At 43.6% G+C, this 18,917-nt stretch overlaps 1 protein-coding gene across 1 annotated transcript in view; it reads left to right on the plus strand.

Annotated features, from left to right (window-relative positions):
• The first annotated feature begins 12,684 nt into the window (after window positions 1-12,684).
• The window catches only part of LOC149454895 (uncharacterized), a 74,273-nt gene continuing 68,040 nt past the window's right edge, over window positions 12,685-18,917 (plus strand). Inside the window, exon 1 of the mRNA XM_089687055.1 lies at window positions 12,685-12,754. The gene's annotated coding sequence lies outside the window, so the exon portion shown is untranslated. The remainder of the gene's footprint in view (window positions 12,755-18,917) is intronic.

Here is an 18,917-nt window from a genome sequence, read left to right on the forward strand (position 1 = left end):
GGTGAATTCTGAACATTCAGAAATAGTTGCCGGAATCAACTCACTGTAGTATGTCTAGCCCTAGACACAGCTCAGGTCAAAGTGTTCTCCCTTGGGAGAAACTTCAAACTCTCCCATCCTTGGTTCATATTTCTGACTTTTTGCATTAGTGTCCTGGGTCTGATTGTAGTCTCCTTCAAGGGATTCCAATTGGTTAGTTTTAACCCAGACCCTTTTAACTCAACATTCTGTCATTATTGGACAAGTCAGTCCAGTCCCAGGACCAGTTTGTTTGGTACAGAAAACCATGTTGTCCCTGGATTGGTGGCTCAGAAATCTGGCTCTGGAATCAGGGAAGCATTTTTTTCCTGTCTTCTGAAAGTTCTAAAATATGGATGCCAGCCTCTTGGGCTGGACAGACATCCTCAGCACCCTGTCAGTGCAGGGGACTTGGTTGATGGAATACTCTCCTCATCAACAGTGTGGCTATGTTCGCAGCAATGGACCATCCTAGAGAGTCATCTGATCTAGATTCAGTTGAACAAAGCCATGACAGTTGCATACATTAACAATCAGGAAGGAAGCAGTAGTCTTGCCACAGCAAGAGAAGTAGAACAGCTTTTGTCCAGGGTAGAACTTCACATTCCAGCCTTGTCTGCCATTCACATCCCATATGTGGACAACTGGAAAACAGACATCTTCATCTAGCAGCATCGGGACCCAGGGTAATTGTCCCTATAACAGGAGATATTCCAAGACCTATGTCACAACCGGTGGGGGTCACTGCAAGTGGACCTGCTGGCCTCCAGATTCAACAACAAACAACAACAGACATTAAGCAGGACTCTCTAGGTACAAGTATCCTCCAGGAGAAGCAATGGATGCTCTGGTGGCTCACTAGGATCAGTACAGCCTGATCTATGCTCTTCCTCTTTAGAAACTTCTTTCTTTTATGCTTTGCAGGATTGAGATAGAGGGTATTCCAGTGATCCCCGCTGCTCCAGATTGGCTTGGCTGATGTGGTACTCCAAGCTGGTTTGTCTGCTAGCAGACACCCCGTGTGCTCTACTAGATTGGATCTTCTGTCTTTAGGGACCAATTTGCCTTCCTGGGCAACAGAGACATCCTAGAATCAGTAATTCCTCAAAATAAATCTATAATCAGATGTGGGAGGCATACTTCAATTTGTGTGATTTTCATGGCTTCCACCCTAGGTAATTCTTCTTTGATCAAATCCTCTCCTCACAGCTTAGTTTTGAACCAGTTTTTGACTCCAAGCACTATCCACAGTCAGGTTTCTGTATTGCTATTTTGTTCCAGAGAATGTTGGCCTCTTACCCCCTGTGCATTCCCCTGTGGATCTAAAGCTGGGTCTCTCTGCACTTTTAAAACCTCAAATTGAACACTCAGAGACATCCCTCTCTCTATCTACACTCACTCACAAGGTGGTTTTCCTTGTAGTCATCACCTCTGCAAGGTGAGGGTCAGAACTAACAGCCTTATCCTGTAAGAGCTTTTTCGGTTGTATATATATACTGTACATGGGAAAAGTGGTGTTAAGACCTAGGACTGCTTTCTTACTCAAAGTAGACTTTGCTTTTAACCTAGCCAGTAGATGATTCTTATGTTCTTCTGTCCTCCTCCAGTTCACTCCATGGAAATTTCATTCCATTTTCTGGATCTGGCTCAAACCATGAGAGTATATCTCTCAGCCACCTCTTCCTTTAAGAAGCCTGATTTCTTTTTTGTGATCCTGGCGAGACCCTGTCATTTCTAGGTAGCTTGGGCATACCACTATCCAAGCTTATGGTCTTAAGGATTAAGTTCTTTGTTATTGTCAAGGTACACTCTACTTGATTCATGAGGACTTTTTGGCATTGGGCAACTGTTTTCAAGATTTGGAAGGCTGTCATCTGGTCCTCTTTTCACCCATTCTCTTAGTTCTACAAGGTGGATACTCATCAGGAGCAGTTCTCATCTTAAACCAGCTTCAAGTTCAGGTGGCTCTGCAGGAAACCCCTAATGTTTATGTTGTCTTCTTGGGCTTGTGTTTGTTTTCTGTTTTGTCCACCCTTCAGTTGGACTGTTTTGGACATCCTGGAGAAGCAAGATTTCCTGTGTCCCTCAATTGATGAGAAAGAAAATAGTATTTTTGTACTCACAGCAAATTGGAGTTCATTGAAGGGTACACATCACACAGCCTCTCTAGATTTATAATCATGCTCTTGGTACTGCTTTGTAGAAAAACTGAGACATGATGGTAGTGGTGAGGGTTTTCATGGGCTTGCCTACAGTTTTATGTTTGCCAGTGTCTAACTCCCCTGTAGGCAGTAGTATACCTTTACAGTGTATGACTTCCTGTGCCCCTGAATAGACTCCAAGAAAATTTTATGATGAGTACAAAAATTCTATTACCTCTGACCCAACCCCTGCCTGTGAGTGCATAGACACGAGTAGGAGCGGTACATTTTCATTTGTATGGAGACATTTTTGGCCAAATGTATTTTTTTGTTTGGGTCGCTTAAGACTCTGCCAGGTTTCCACCTGCTTGTCCAATAAGAGCGCCCTTAATGTTCACTGAATTGTTCATACTGGAAAGTTGAATGGACATTCAGCAGGACTTAACACAGACATTACAGTCAAGCCCCAGTAACAAAGAGAAACTAAATCAGAGAGGTAAAAGTAAGTGTAGACATTTTCATGCTTGTAGAGATAACATTTCATTTTTAACATTTATAATGGATGACAGCAGCCAAAAAATGTTTTGGTCATGTGGAAGAGTTAAAAAAAACTGGCAGGTTTTCATTGCAGTCAGTGTCCACAGTTAGGAGACCTAATGTCACTGCTTCTTCTGAAGCCCATTGTCACTGTGAATAAAAGTGAGAGGGATTTCCCATAATTTTGGAGAGATTTGCACTTACTTCCTCTTGTGTCTTTGAGGAAGGTAAGTGCAGGGAAATCATCTCGATGGGGGTAGAGACAACAATAAAAAACCTGACTGGTGCTTTAACCCTTTCACTGCCAGATCTGTACGGTGTACTGACCTACAACACTAACGTACAGACCTGACTTTCCTCCTTCTGCTCGAAGCTTGTGGTCACTTCAGTGACTATGAGCTTATAGCAGAGATGTTCAGCAGACTCTGCTGAACACAGAGACTCTGCAGAGGAACAAGCGAGAGGGGGCATCCCCCTCGCCCCCCTGTAGAAAAAAGTATAAAATATTAACAATAACATTGTTAAATTTTTTTTTAATTTAAATTAAAAAAACATATCAAGGCCTTGTTCGCACAGGGCTTACTACAGCGTACGCCCCTTTGAGGCCATGTTTACCTGCACGGGGATGCACAGGGGTTCCGTCTCATTGATGTTGTTATGTTTTTGTTTGCTATTAATGATTTTAGTGTATTTTTAGTGAAAACAGTGATTTGACAAACATTTACACAACTGTTGTGGGGCCATCAGTAGTGCTTTTTTTATTCTACAGGTCATGTGTTTTCAACATATGCATAATTTTGGGGGTCTTTTATAAAATTATAACCCCAGATAGTTAGAGTACATTGTTTTTATTTACAGTTTTGCGCACCATCAGTTTTCACCATTTCACAACAAGGCGCAATTTAAAATTTACAAATATCTGTTATTTATTAACTCAAAACTGTTTCAGCTTTTATATTTAGTAGGCATTTATCAATAATTTTGTAAGTTTTGCTGTGTTTGTGTCTACAAATAATGATTTTAGTGTATTTTTAGCAAAATTATTGTTTTGATATACATTTTAGCAAATATCACAGAGCCTACAAAAATCAGTAGCATATGCATTTTATTCTACTGGTCCTATGCTTTCAGAAAATGTATGGTTTGGTGGGGTCTTTTACATACTCCAAAAGCTGTAGGGATAAATAAAAAAACAATGGAAAAATTGCAAAAAATGGTTTGGCCACCTAAGTTTAAAAGTAGAGTGCAGGGCCTGGCAGCAAAAGGGTTAAAGGAAATCTATGGTAACATCAACTTTGTAATGACAATACAAACCATATTTTTTGACACTCCCACAGAAGCTTATGCAGCACCCTCTAGTGTGTTGCTAGAATAGTGTAGGCAAATCTATTGTGTATGACTCATGATAACTGTGTGAGTCTGTGATTAAGGTTGGGTTACTGCAGGTCAAGCTGGATGGCTTAACAGGTTGGGACTCTATCGCCTCCACCTGGTTCGGGAGCACCATTGGAACATTCCAGAAGCCAGTTGACAAAAGAGGTGGAGACCTAATCTGCATGTTTATGGGAGTTTAACCAATCCCAGGTTTGAAGGTCCTGGTAGAGTTGTGGAGCAACCCATAAATATGGGAGAGTCAGGCCGGCTAGGGGAGTCGGGTGGAAGATAGAGTGCTGAGGAGACAGTCGGTGGCCTGGGAAAGGGTTCCCAGGTCTAGGGGGCCAGCCTCTAGGCTGGGCTTGGGCTGGCTCAGGAGGGTCCATTCAGCAGTATGGCAAGGCCTGGGAACAGTGGGAGCAAGGAGGACAGAGTAAGCACACCCAAGGATTCAAAAGGGGGGAGACTGTCACATGTAGCAAGCTTTCAAAGGAGAGTACTGTGCTTAATCCTTTATCTTTGTCCTGGGAGATCTTCAGAGCAGCCAGAAGGGCTGGTAATGTCTGCAGGCTGTGGAGCTGGGAGCAGTTCTACAGGGGAGAAGAGACATCTCTGTATGTAGTTTACAAGTTAAGCTGATTTTAATGTGGAACATGAGTCCCTCACCTGTAAGGGGCTGTTGCTACTGATCTGCAAAGACTGACGGCTTTCAAGGGAAATAACAGTTCAGGATCTGTTATTTTCCCCTAATAAAAAAACAAGCTCATGGACTGTTCACTGACTGTGGATACAAGTGTGGAAAGTGTGTGTTGCCTGGCTTTGCAGAGCTTATGGTACCTAGAAACACAGTGGCTCTCAAGAGGGTAGTGCTACATTTTGGGTTCAGGATATTCCTATAGCAACCTACATGGCCGTTGCGCCCAGCAACGTTGTGTTGTGTTTCCTCTTGTCTTTCTGCAAGTTCCTCATGGACGACTGTCCTTCTTTTTAAATATGGGACTTTGTGAATTTTTTTACAGTTTGCTGGAAGGGCTTTGGTTTAGGGGGAGGTACTGCATTTGAAAAATGTGCACATTTATGATTTATAAATTGCCTTTAGATATGTTTCAGCCCTAACAACTTTGCTAGCTGAAGGGAGCTTAGGATGTATATTTATATTTACAGTATATACACTCACCAGTCATCTGTACAATGGCTTGATAACACAAATTGCTAATCAGACAATCACATGGCAGCAACTCATTGCATTTAAGCATCTAAACGTGGTGAAGATGACGTGCTGAAGTTCAAACCTAACAGAATTGGGAAGAAAAGGGATTTAGGTGACTTTGAATGTGGCATGGTTGCTGGTGCCAGATGGGCTGGTCTGAGTATTTAAAAAAATGCAGATTTTCACGCACAACCATTTCTAGGGTTTCAAGAGAATGGTCCGAAAAAGAGAAAATATCCTGTGGGCATCAGTTGTGTGAATGAAAATGACTTGTTGATGTCAGAGGTCAGAGGGGAATGGGCAGATTGGTTTGAGATGAAAGAAAGGCAACAGTAACTCAAATAACCACTTGTTACAACCAAGGTATGCAGAATACCATCTCTGAATGCACAACACATCGAACCTTAAAGCAGATAGGCTACAGCAGCAGAAGACGACACCAGGTGCCACTCCTGTCAGCTAAGAACAGGAAATGGAGGCTACAATTTGAACAGCCTCACCAAAATTGGACAATAGAACACTGGAAAAATCTGATCTGATGAGTCTAGATTTGCCTAGAGATGGTTGTGTGTGAAAATCTCAGTAGATCAGCAGTTTTTAAAATACTCAGACCAGCCCATCTGGCACCTATAACCATGCCACGTTGAAAGTAACTTTAATCCCCTTTTTTCCCCATTGTGATGCTCAGTTTGAACTCCAGCAAGTTGTCTTCACCACGTCTACATGCCTAAATGCATTCAGTTGCTGCGGTTAGGCTGTGTATATGTTCCTGGTTTAACAACTTTGCTGGCTACTGGAACCTGTAGTAAGAGTGTCTACACACTGTTTGTGTACACCTATCTATTTTTTATATTGATTATTTATATGTACATATCCCCCTTCCAAGTTCATACCCTTTTCCCCTTGTAGGGAGGGTGAGTGTAGCACCCTTTAGTGTGCTACTAGAATAGTGTACGCAAATCTATTGTGTATGACTCATGGTAACTGCGTGAGTCTGTGATTAAGGTTGGGTTACTGCAGATCAAGCTGGATGGCTTAACAGGTTGGGACTCTATTGCCACCTGGTTCTGGAGGACTACTGGAACATTCCAGAAGCCAGTGAGCGGAAGAGGTGGAGATCTAATCTGCATGTTTATGGGTGTATAACTAATCCCAGGTTTGGGCCCTGGTAGAGTGGTGGACCAACCCAAAAATATGGAAGATGGAAGTGCTGAGGGGACTGTTGGTGGCCTGGAGGGGGTCCCCTAGGTCTAAGGGGGCCAGCCTTTAGGCTGGGCTTGAGCTGGCTCAGCAGTACGGCATGAACAGGATCAAAGCTTGGGAGCAATGAGGGCAAGGAGGACAACCATTTTTTTTAAATTAAAGTAACAAACATGTCTATACTTCTCTGCTCTGTGCAATGCTTTTGCACAGAGCAGCACCAATCCTCCTCTTTTGGGTTCCCCTGCAGCACTCCTGGCCCCTCCTCTTTGGCTTGTGCCCCCATGGAAAGCCACTTTCCATGAAGGCACCCGTGCGGGCTCACACCTGAGCTGCCCTGTCTGTGTCCACCCTCCACTCCCAAGTCACAGCATTTGATCGACAGCAGCGGGAGCCAATGGCTCCTGCTGCTATCAATCCACCAAATGAGGAGGGAGAAAGCAGCTAGAGCCACTGCTCTCGTGCACATCGCTAGATCGGATCGAGCTCAGGTTAAAAAAAACAGGCAGGGTGGGGCGGGGCTGGGGGGGAGCTGCAGCACAGGAGGTTTTTCACCAGAATGCAGTAAGGTGAAAAACCTTAAGTCTTTAGAACCACTTTAAGTACTATGGATTGCTGGGGAAAGGTGAGGAGCTGCATGCAGAAGGTTTTTTACCTTAATTCAGAGAACGCATTAAGGTGCAAAACCTGCCTTTAGAGCCACTTTAACTCTGAACTGATAACCTGTAAATGCTTCTAAAGTGTAACCTATAGAGAATTTTGGGTACCATTGTTTTTTTCAATTTCATGGGCACTCCCAATGTTAAGGCTTGACATGTTTGGTATCTATCTACTCAACGCAACCTATTGTTTACATTTTACCAAAAATTGGGCATTACATTGTGTTTATTTGCACTACAATTCATTTCATTGTATTTTTCTAAGAAAATATGAATTAAATATATTGTTTCTTTTATCAGCGAGTACCAGTACTGATACTTGTGCTCAAGTGCTTGCCGATACTCATTACTGATACATTTGCATTTGAACAGGAATGCAATGTTATTCCTGTCTGAATCACATGCAGTGTAGTTCAATTAACAGTGCGATCTGAGCCATACAAAATTAATACTTACTGCAAATCCCAACGCACGTGCAGGGAAACCGTTTGCAATTCGGACAGGAATCACACCGCTACTTCAGTTGAAGTAGTGCGACTTCAGTTCAAGTTACATGTGATTTCCTTGGAGTGCGATTTGAGTCTATTCATTTTGTATGGGCTGAAATCGTACCGCAAAGGGTTTCAGGTATTGGAGCATTTGTACGTAAATGCTTAGTATTGGTGCAACGCTAATATAAATATAAACAAAAAAAGCTGTACAGATATCCTGCAACATAAACAAAATGACTATTTTATTCTCATGGGTCTTTCCTTTCAGAAAATATATATTTGTTTGGGGGGCTTAAAATTATTTCTAGCAAAAAATGCACATTATAAGGTGGAGGTGATCACTTGGTGTTTGGAACAAGACTTGGAGCAATATACAGCATATAAAATTTAAAGCAGAAGATTTTTACAGTTTTCTGCTATTGCTTTCTGAAAAAATGTTTTGGATACTGAGCACTTTTACACGCGCTTTTTATTTACCAATTTGCTATGTAGGCACTAGGTACTTTAAAATTATGACTTGTGGACTTGTATATACAGTGCCTTGAAAAAATATTCATACCCCATCAAATTTTCAACATTTTACATGTTACAACTAAATAGTACATGTATTTTATTGGGATGTGATGTGATAGACCAACACAAAGTGGCACAATGCACGCTACACTTCTCAGATAGTTATTTGTAAAACATTTTGAAAATCATTAAAGTGGAGCACCCAAAAGGGTACATTCCGCTTTAAGCCTTTGTCCCCCGCTGCCCATTAAGGATTGGCACCTTTGGGGAGAGGGTACCCAAATTTGACAGGTACCCGCTCCCACTTCCGCTGCAATCGCCTAGGTGATCGGAAGCAGAAGTTGTCCTCCACCCCCCCCTTCCCCGTAGTCTTCTGGGACACGTGACATTTCCCAGAAGACTACGGGGCCATTCACAAAGCGCAGCACTTCTCACGCATGTGCAGTGGGCACCCTCAGTGTTGGCATCCGGCTGTGACAGCTTGCGGCTTCACAGCTGGATGCCCACACTGAAGATGCCAGCGCAAAGGAGAGAAGACGGCCGATGAAACCAGCGGTGGTGAGGACACCGCTAGACCGAGGGACAGGTAAGGACTCATGTACACTGCAGCTCCTAAACTGTTGTTCAGGAGCTGTTGAGTGTTTTTTTAGCAGCCCCTGAACTCTCCCTAATGTTTTCCTATGTGTCCATGTACACATAGTCGTTTACAGTCATTTACAGGCAGTTGAGTTTACAGTCGTTATTTTGAATGTACCAAACTTGCGTTCAGGAGTAGATTTTTACCAGCGTTTCAAACGCCAAGTGCTTATAAATGCGTGTAAACGCTTGTAAACATAGTTAACCACGTTTATAAGCATTTGTGTTTACGGTTTTTAACTGTTCCATGTCCATATGCTGTCCATGTGAATACAACCAGAAAAGGCAGGTCATTGTAACTTCTGCTCTCTCTATTTCTCCCAAAATGTCTAAAATGGTTAATTCTTTACTATTTTTCAGTGCATTCTGGGCATTTGGGAAGGTCTCTTCAACATAACTTCATCTTTTGCATTAGCACGGTGTATACAGTCCTCCACTCACTCTGATGGGAATACATTAGACCTTTTTTTCTCCCATCTTTGCACTCCCTACAACCTCACAAACACTCCCTTTCCTCTCTCTGATCACAATCTCATCACCTTCACAGTCTCCTCGTCTTCAAACACCTATCCCTCCAAGCAGCAAACAATTACCCGCAGAAACCTTCACAACTTGAACCCTGCTCCTTTCCACTCTGCAACTGACCAACTCTATGACAGAATCTCTCCCCTGTCCTGCCCTGACCTGGCCAATGCTGTCTACAACAGTTCGCTTTCATCTGCATTAGACTGGCTTGCTCCTCTAACAACACGAAACATCAGGCCCCGACCATTACGACCTTGGCAGACTGACCACACTAGAAATCTTAAACGACATAGTCGTGTGCTGGAGCGATTGTGGCGTAAAACCAAATCCCACCAAGCTTTCACCCGATATAAATCTGCTTTAACATACAATTCCTCCCTTCATGCTGCCAAACAAGCCTACTTTGTCACTCTTATTAATACCTTCTCATCCAGTCCTCATCCTCTCTTCTCTACTTTTAACTCTCTACTTTCTCTACCTCCACCCAGTACCTCACTCACTGCTCATGAGATTGCAAATCATTTCAAAAACAAGATTGACACAATTCGTAGGGGCATCGCCACTGCACAGACATCCATCCCACTTAGCATACCTTATACTAAACCTCCCTCAACACTTTCCTCTTTTGACCTCACTACTACCGAAGAGGTCACTAAGGTTTTTTCAGAAGCCCGTCTCACTACCTGCCCCCTGGATCCTGTCCCCTCACAACTACTACGGTCACCCTCTTCTTTCATCCTATGCTCCCTCACTCACATCTTCAATCTTTCCCTCTATACTGGTGCCTTCCCCTCCCCTCTAAAGCGTGCACACATCACTTCCATACTTAACAAGCCCTCCCTGGACCCCACCAACCTGAACAACTTAAGACCCATCTCCCTGCTGCCATTTACCTCTAAATTCCTAGAACGCTTAGTTTACAATCGCCTGAGCTCCCACCTCACCGACAACAACCTTCTTGACCCTTTACAGTCTGGCTTTCGCTCTCTACACTCCACTGAAACAGCCCTACTAAAACTCACTAATGATCTACTAACTGCTAAAACCAATGGCCACTACTCCGTACTCTTACTACTTGACCTCTCTGCAGCTTTTGATACGGTCGACCATCCCCTCCTCCTCAAAAAACTCCACTCTCTTGGCCTCAGAGACTCTGCTCTCTCCTGGTTCTCCTCCTACCTATCGCAGTACTCCTTCAGTGTTACCTATAACGCTTCCTCCTTCTCTTCACTCCCTCTTTCTGTAAGGGTCCCTCAAGGTTCTGTCCTTGGACCCCTTCTCTTCTCCATCTACACCTTCTCCCTTGATAAACTGATGACACACAAATCTATCTTTCTATCCCTCACCTCACCCCTTCAGTCTCCACTCGCATTACTAACCTACTAAGTGACATATCGGCATGGATATCACTCCAATTCCTCAAACTCAATTTTTCCAAAACTGAGCTCTTAGTATTCCCCCCAGCCCATGCCCCCTCCCCTGACTTCTCCATCAAGATCAATAACACAATCATCCGTTCCTTCCCCTCATGCCAGGGTACTAGGTGTAATCCTAGACTCCCATCTGTCCTTTCAGCCCCAAATCCAATCGCTGTCCAAATTTTGTAGACTTCACCTCCGCAACATCTCTAAGATACACCTGTTAATGTCCTCGGAAACCACTAAGCAACTTATTCACTCCCTTGTTATATCTCGCCTTGACTATTGTAACTCCCTCCTCATTGGCCTACCTCATCGCAGGCTATCCCCTCTTCAGTCTATCATGAATGCTGCTGCCAGACTCATCCACCTTACAAACCGTTCTGTATCTGCCACCCCTCTCTGCCAATCCCTCCACTGGCTTCCTGTTGCCCAACAAATAAAATTCAAAACACTACCAATAACGTATAAAACTATTTATAACTCTGCCCCAAATTACATCACCGATCTTGTCTCTAAATATCACCCAAACCATACTCTCCGCTCCTCGCATGACCTCCTGCTCTCTAGCTCCCTTGTCTCCTCCTCCCATGCTTGTCTCCAGGACTTCTCCAGAGCTTCCCCATCCTCTGGAACTCTCTACCCCAATTTATCAGACTATTGCCTACTCTGCTCACTTTTAGGCGAACTCTGAAAACCTATATCTTCAGGGAAGCCTATCCTGCCCTCAGCTAATAATGGAATCTTCTACTCTTCCAACCAGTCCATCCCCACAGTTACTACCTTTTGTACCACTAGCCCCTCCCTCCTAAATTGTAAGCTCCAAGGAGCAGGGCCCTCAAATCCCTCTTGTATTAAACTGTATTGTTGCTGTATTGTCTCCCGTAATATTGTAAAGCGCTGAGCAAACTGTTGGCGCTATATAAATCCTGTATAATAATATCTTTTAAAAACTCTTCTAAACGCAAATGCACATAAACGCAGTATGCTAACGCGGCTAAACTGGCGTTTTTTAACCTAAGTTTTCCAGTAGTCAGTTTCCATCGTTCAGAAGAGTTTTCCAAATGTCCTGTGTACATGAGCCCTAAGTGGCTGTATTACATTGTAAAGCGCTGAGCAAACTGTTGACGCTATATAAATCCTGTATAATAATAATAATAATGACTGTATTTTAAATGTCAGCAGCTACAGTTGTTGTAGCTGCTGACTTTTATTTTTTTTTTCAGCTGGAACTCCGCTTTAATCATTTTCCTTCCACTTCACAATTATGTGCCACTTTGTGTTGGTCTATCACATAAAATCCCAATAAAATACATTTACGTTTTTGGTTGTAAGATGACAAAATGTGGAACATTTCAAGGGGTATGAATACTTTTTCAAGGTACTGTACATTGCATGCATGAAGTTGAGAAGTGGTTAATGTTTACAACAGTATACATGCAGTTTACAAAGTCAGTATTTCATCCCTTTCTCACTGAGCATGCTTTCACTTGCTGACACTTGTACCTGGGGTCTTTTGAAACTTCCTGAATGCATTCTGGTGCATTTGAAAGAATGCAAAAACAAACACACAAGTCAGCAAGCATTGTTTGCAAGGTAAAGGAAAGCAATTCATCAAGCCCACCTTCTAGGAAGTAAAACATTTTTTTTTTAAATCCTTTGATGAAGAGAAAGTAAAATAAATATTTTCTTGTTAGGGTTGTCCATTTATTTATTTCATTTATGTATTTAAGTTTCAGTAACACATCTAACAACAGAAATGCACAAAGCGTTTACCTGCCGTAGGTAGGCAGTGCACCGCCCTGACAATTGGGTGTCAGTATCGGGTTTGTTTCTGTGTTCCCCTCAAGGCAATTTTGTACATATTGTAACTAGTGACTATGAAAATAAGCAGCTGACTCTTCTGCATATTCACAAGCTGGGGTAAGACTTCCCCTTACACAGTGCCAGCCTTTTAGGAGGAGAAATGATTGCATCACTGTAGTAAGACGTCCCTGTCCAGTTCATACATATGTGTCATACAGGCGACTAGGTGAGTGATCCCCACTAATACCACTATACCTGAGCGGTGGGGGTGGGGGGAGGGGATCTAAAGATCATTGGGGAGATAGGAGTCATGACTTTCTAACTTTTAAGATCTGTGAAGCTCAGCTATGGGGGACAAAACTAAATGAAAGAAACTCTGAGATACATTACTTCCTGTTAGTCAGCATGTCACCGTGACTGTACCTTGGTCTGTCGGTAAGGAAAGATAGCCACCCATACGTGATAACTGTCAGTGCTAACAATCGTACTTCAAAATATAACTCGGAACAGTGTTAATATATTGTACATATGCTTTTTATTCCCATAAGGGGCAGTAGGTATTCAAACACTGGCCATAGAACAGAAACCCACCCCCTAGATTGCAGTTTGTGGTAAAGCTCCAAGCGAACAGCTAAATACACAGATTAAACACACCTATAAGAGTTGTTTAAGCCCTGGTTCACACTGATGCGGTGCGGAATTTGCAGCGTTTTCTGTGCGAATTCCACACTGCATCAGAATCGCAACCCGTTCATGCGAACCGCTGCGGGTGTGTATGTTAAGTTACCAACACCCTAAAAGCGGTCCACAAACCGCGTATGTGCAGAATCAGATCGTATAGGTGTGAATACGTATGTGATCCGATTCTAGTGTGGACCCAAAAAAGGGTCCTGCACCTATGGGTGTGGCGCGATTAGAGCCATACAAAAAGTCGCATGTGATTTGCACAGGAATGCAGTGCGGTTTCTGTGCCAATCACATGTGACATACCGCACCACATATATGTGAACCCAGGCTTAAAGCAGAGTTCCACCCAAAAGGAAGTTCCGCTTTAAAGATTGGTGCCTAGCTCCCCATTAAGGATTGGCACCTTTGGGGAGCGGGGCAGGAAGCGGGTACCCAAAATCGACAGGTACCCGCTCCCACTTCCGCTGCGATCGCATAGGCAATCGGAAGCGGAAGTTGTCCTCCTACCCACCCTTCCTTTCGTCCTGTGGGACACGTGACAGGTCCCAGAAGACTACAGGGGGCATTCAGGAAGCACAACGCTACTTGCGCATGTGCAGTGGGCACCCGTCTTTGAAGCCGCAAGCTATCACAGCCAGGTGCTCACACTGAAGATGTAGGCACCAGGATGGCCGGTGAAACGGGCTGCGGCGGGGGCACCGCGGGATCGTGGGACAGGTGAGTGGTTATTTTTTAAAAGTCAGCAGCTACAGTTTTTATAGCTACTGACTTTTATTTTTTTACAGAGTGGAACTCCGCTTTAAGGATAAGCTCATCTTTTGCTAAAAAGAATATTAAATGCACATTTTTATTTGCAGGTAAAAAAATGTGCATTTATTATTTCTGGTGGCAGGAGCCTGAAAAGCATTGTACCAGTGTAACAGCCGCTAGCGATAATCGCATGTTAAATCTGGCAGGCTGGTTGTACCCAATTTCATTGATCAATCAACTTGAGTACATTCAGCCAGCCCATACATGGTTGGAATCTCGGCCGGTTCCTGTTGAACCAACAGAGATTCGAACCGTCTAATGGCCTGCTTTTTTTTGCAGGTAAAAAAATGTGCATTTATTATTTTTGTTTGAATGAGCCTGAATAGCATTGCACCAGTGATCAGTAGATCGCTGGTGCCATGCAGGTCTCCTGCAGACCTGTCTGTATATTTGCTTGCTTGTACGGGATGTACAGGCAAGCAGATATACTGACAGGAAGACTCAATGAACTACCACAGTGCTCCACAGTGCTGTGATAGTTCATTCAGGACTACAGGCCGACAGTCACTAAGGCTGTTGGGGCTTGTAGTTTCTCATCCTCAGAGGAGTTTTTTAATTTTTTTAAATTTTGACAGCTAGCAGGAGGACAAGATTCCCCACTAGCTTTCAAAGCGGGGGAGCGGGGGCAGGTCTATTCCTAACGTGTTACATGTTATACCCTGAATATGGGTGTACCATGTAACATGTTACGAAAGCTGAACGTATACTTTAGTCTAGGTTCACACCTATGCAGGTAGCGTTTGAGATGTTTCTGCATTGCGTTTTTGCACTTGCGTTTTTGCAGCATTTTTGATGCGTTTTGCAGAATTTAATTTTTTTTACTATTTTCTTATTGCTAGGCAGATTTAAAGCGCAAAGCACAGCAAAAATTGCAGCAAAAACGCAATACATGCTTTTCCGCAGCGTTCCCATTGAAGTCTATAGAACCAAAAACGCAACGTTTTGCGTTCAAAAAAGTCCCTGACCCTTTCCAAAAAATGCAACGGGTGAAAATGCGGAGATGTCAACCTGTCCCATAGGAAATCATGTTAAATAGAATGTACTGCGTTTCTGCAAAACGGGGCAGAAATGCTTAGGTGTGAACCTATGGTTAAGGCAGGCCATATACAGTGGTTGCAGGAAAGAAAATCGTTCTATAAACAATGACTGTGCTGATGGGGGAATCCCTCCTGCCAAGCCATTGTGTTCTCCCTGCAGGGAAAGCTGCCCCTGCTGGGAGAAGACAGTGATTATTGCTAGTGGCTGTAACAGTCGCTAGCCATAATCGCATGTTAAATCCAGCAGGCTGGTTGTACACAAGTTGATCGATTGATCAACTTGAGAACATTCAGCCTGCCCATACATGGTTCGAATCTCGGCTGGTTCCTGCTCAACCAGCAGAGATTCCAATTCATCACATGGCTATAATAAAATTACTGATCATTGCTGGCAGAAAGATCTTGTGTAAAAAACACACAAGTATGGTCCATAAAGTCTCACATGTACAGCCATGTAACATGTGCATGTTTTTTAAGATTTCATTTACGTGTATACCTGCATACCCTTTTGCGTATACTTCTAAATAACTGACTTTAGGTGCAAATTTTTCTCTTCAGATTTTACGGATGTGAACTGAGCACAGTTTTACTGATCTCTATGCACCAAGGGCATGAGCCCATAGAAAACAATAGAACGATAGTTCTGTTAACAAAAAAAAAAAAAAGACGTACTAAACTGATGAAAACGCAATTTTATTTATGCCCGTGTGCATGCACCCCTAATCAGGCCATACATTATACAGTTTTCTGTAAAGAAAGAAAATTACTTCAATACTGACTGTGGGGAATCCCTCCCACAGCGCTCTTGTGTTCTGCTGGTTGGAAGCCTTCCCTGCCAGGAGAACACAATGCTCACTGTTAAACCGGCTAAGATTTGCTTTTTTTTGTCCATGCAGTGCTGAGATTTACACATCTCTGCTACACAACCTAACCTTATCTGGCAGTAAAGGAGACGTAATTTTTCTTTGCTGCAGTTTGGTAATGCTTACAGGTGTACTCCCCGCTCCCAGTATGTGACAGCAAAAGGAAAAGCAGAAAACTGATGAGCTTCTTCCTCTGTCATTCTGCCGTCTCCTGCTATCAGCATTCTCATTTCACTTCACCACAGCCAAATGGCTCCTTCCACTGTTTCTTCCTCCTCTGGTAGCTCCAGGTACTTACCAAATCAAAGCCAGGTACCTACACTGCTTGTATGTAAAAAAATACACTGAAAGCAGATCTTCACCTACTGGATGCACTGGGCTTCATTGTTCTCCCCCCATCTGAATTTTCTTTTGTTTTTGGACTGCCCCACCTCCTAGCCACCATATTCACTTTTGGTGTTTCCTCCACTTTGTAACCTTATGGGACATGTGACTTGTTTATGCTTCATGTTCCATTCACTGTGGTCAGAGGAGGATGGACTCAGCAGTGTGTCCTCATGGGGTTGGACTACTTGAACCAGGAAGAGGCAGCCGGCCCCTGAACGTCAGAAATGAATATGATGGCACAGGACAAGGAGTGAGGCAGTGGTGCAGCAGATCATAACAGGACAACGCTGGATTCGCTGGCAGGTTGAGTATGTGAATTGTACATAACACCAGCTAAGAGGCTAATAAGGGGGGGGGGGAAAGTTCCTCCTTAGGATCTGTTAGCAAGTACAGAACTACATTTGTGTCTCTTATATCTGCCTGAAGTTTACCAGAGTGAGGTAACAAAATTGATTTTTGTAAACAATAACTCAACATTTTTTAAAGAGAATCTTTTATTAAACACACACTTACCAGTCCAGGGATCCAGCAGTGTCCTCACTCAGGCTGGTTCTTTGTGTTCTCTGGGTCCCTGATGCTTCCATCTTGGATGTGGGAAGTCAGCTGTGACTTCCTAAGGCTCCATAGCTGGCTCCTCACTGCACATACATGAGTCACGTTGCGCTTTGTGAATGGACCCACAGTCTTCTGGGACCCATGGAGGGCATTGAGGTCAGGAACCCATGGAAGTGGGAGCAGGTTCCTGCCAGAAAAAGGTACCCTCTCCTTACAAAAAAAAAAAAAGAAAAAAAAAAAATATATATATATATAAAAAAAATAATAGAGGTAAGGATTAGAAAATGTGGTAACGCACACAAAGGTGTGAATAGGCTCTAAAAGGCCAGTAGCTATGAACATTCAAGTTGAACTCCAGGAAGGTGGAAAAAAAAACACCAACTAATGCAGTTGTGCTTTGCTTTAAAAATAATTAATATAAGTGTGTTGCTTTTTTTATTGTAAAAACACACAGGAGGGCGTAAACGCCTAGTGCATTACCACCACCACTGTTTATTGCATCTAAAAGAGAAAAACACACTCACAAACAAAAAGAAGCTCTGAAGAAGGGGCAATTCCCCCGAAACGTTTTAGTTTACCAACTATGGCAGACATGGCCAGATGATATCACCATACAGCTGCAGTTGTGATTTGATATGCCTGTTCCATTTTACGTTTGTATGTTTTTGTCTTTTTGATTCAATAAACAGTGGTGGTGGTATTGCACTAGGCGTTTGCGCCCTCCTGTGTGTTTTTACAGTTTCCATGGAGTTTTACCAGTCTGAGGAATGCTGCATCAGGCGAACCATTACAAGCTATGATACCTTTGGATTTATTACAGTCTGAGCGCTGGAGTGTATGAACGTTTTTGTGTATATTTTCTCTATACAGCTATTATAAGTACCAGAAGCTGTCTTGACATCAGCCACCTGTCATATTTTGAACGGCAGCACTCCAATCAGGAGACAGCTCTCCGTATTGTTGCTTAAATTGCAAAGCAATGCTTGGCCTGGCGTTCATGCAATGTGTCCCTACTCAAGTGTCCCCTGCCGCAGTAACCTCACTTGTTCTCCATGCCTGTCTCCAGTACTATGTGTCCTCTAGTGGTCACTGTACTGCCCCTCCAGTGATCACACTGCCCCTAGAGTGCAGTGATCCATGAGTATCCTGTATCTTCTGCTGACCCAGTGCACCCCTGTGTGCTCCATGTCTTCAGTGTCCCCTGAGCATTCTGTATCAGCTGGTGACTCAACTGCATGCCTTGATTCCAATGACTCATGAGCATCCTGTGTCAGTCAATGACCCCCGTACACCCCTTGATTTCAGTGACCCCTGAGCATTCTGTGGCACTGAGTGACCCCAGTGCACCTGTGCCCATCCTTTGGTGAAGAGAAGTTGTCGTGCCTAGTCAGAAGTTATACAAGGGAAGGAATCCTCAAATCCTTCTTAAAGAGGAATTCCAGGTATAGTATATTTTTAGTTACACTGGTCCAGCTTGGACCAATGTAACTATGTAGAGTATATACCATATCTGACTGATCCCTGTGGAAGCTGGAAATCATGGAAGTTGACACCCCGTACTCCAGCGATCTGCTTGCTTAGAGGTCCTATGCTGAGTGGCCAGCCTGCTGCTTAGTGAACACAGGAGGTTGGACACTCAACCAGGCGCCATTGAGAGAATGCTTTGCATCGTCTGAATTGCTATTATTATTATTATTATACAGTATTTATATAGCGCCAAAGGATATGCTCAGCGCTGTACAGTAGCAAGGGGGACAGAACATGAGACAAGACAGTAACAATACAATACACGAGGGGCTCGAGGGCCCTGCTCTTTCGAGCTTACAATCTAGGAAGGAGGGGAAGGTGGTACAGGAGGAAATGGCTGTGGGGGATGGAGTGGTGGGAGAAGTGGAGGAGGTTAGTTGTTAGGTGAGGTCAGGTGTTAGGTGAGGTTGGGGTAGGCTTCTATGAAGAGGAGGGTTTTCAGGGTGCGCCTGAAGGTGAGGAGGGTAGGTGACAGTCTGATGGATTGGGAGAGGGAGTTCCAGAGGATGGGGGAAGTCCTAGA

Source organism: Staurois parvus, unplaced genomic scaffold (genome assembly GCF_062004578.1).
Source record: "Staurois parvus isolate SC_StPar_1 unplaced genomic scaffold, SC_StPar_1.0 ptg000415l, whole genome shotgun sequence".
NCBI classification, from domain to species: domain Eukaryota; kingdom Metazoa; phylum Chordata; class Amphibia; order Anura; family Ranidae; genus Staurois; species Staurois parvus.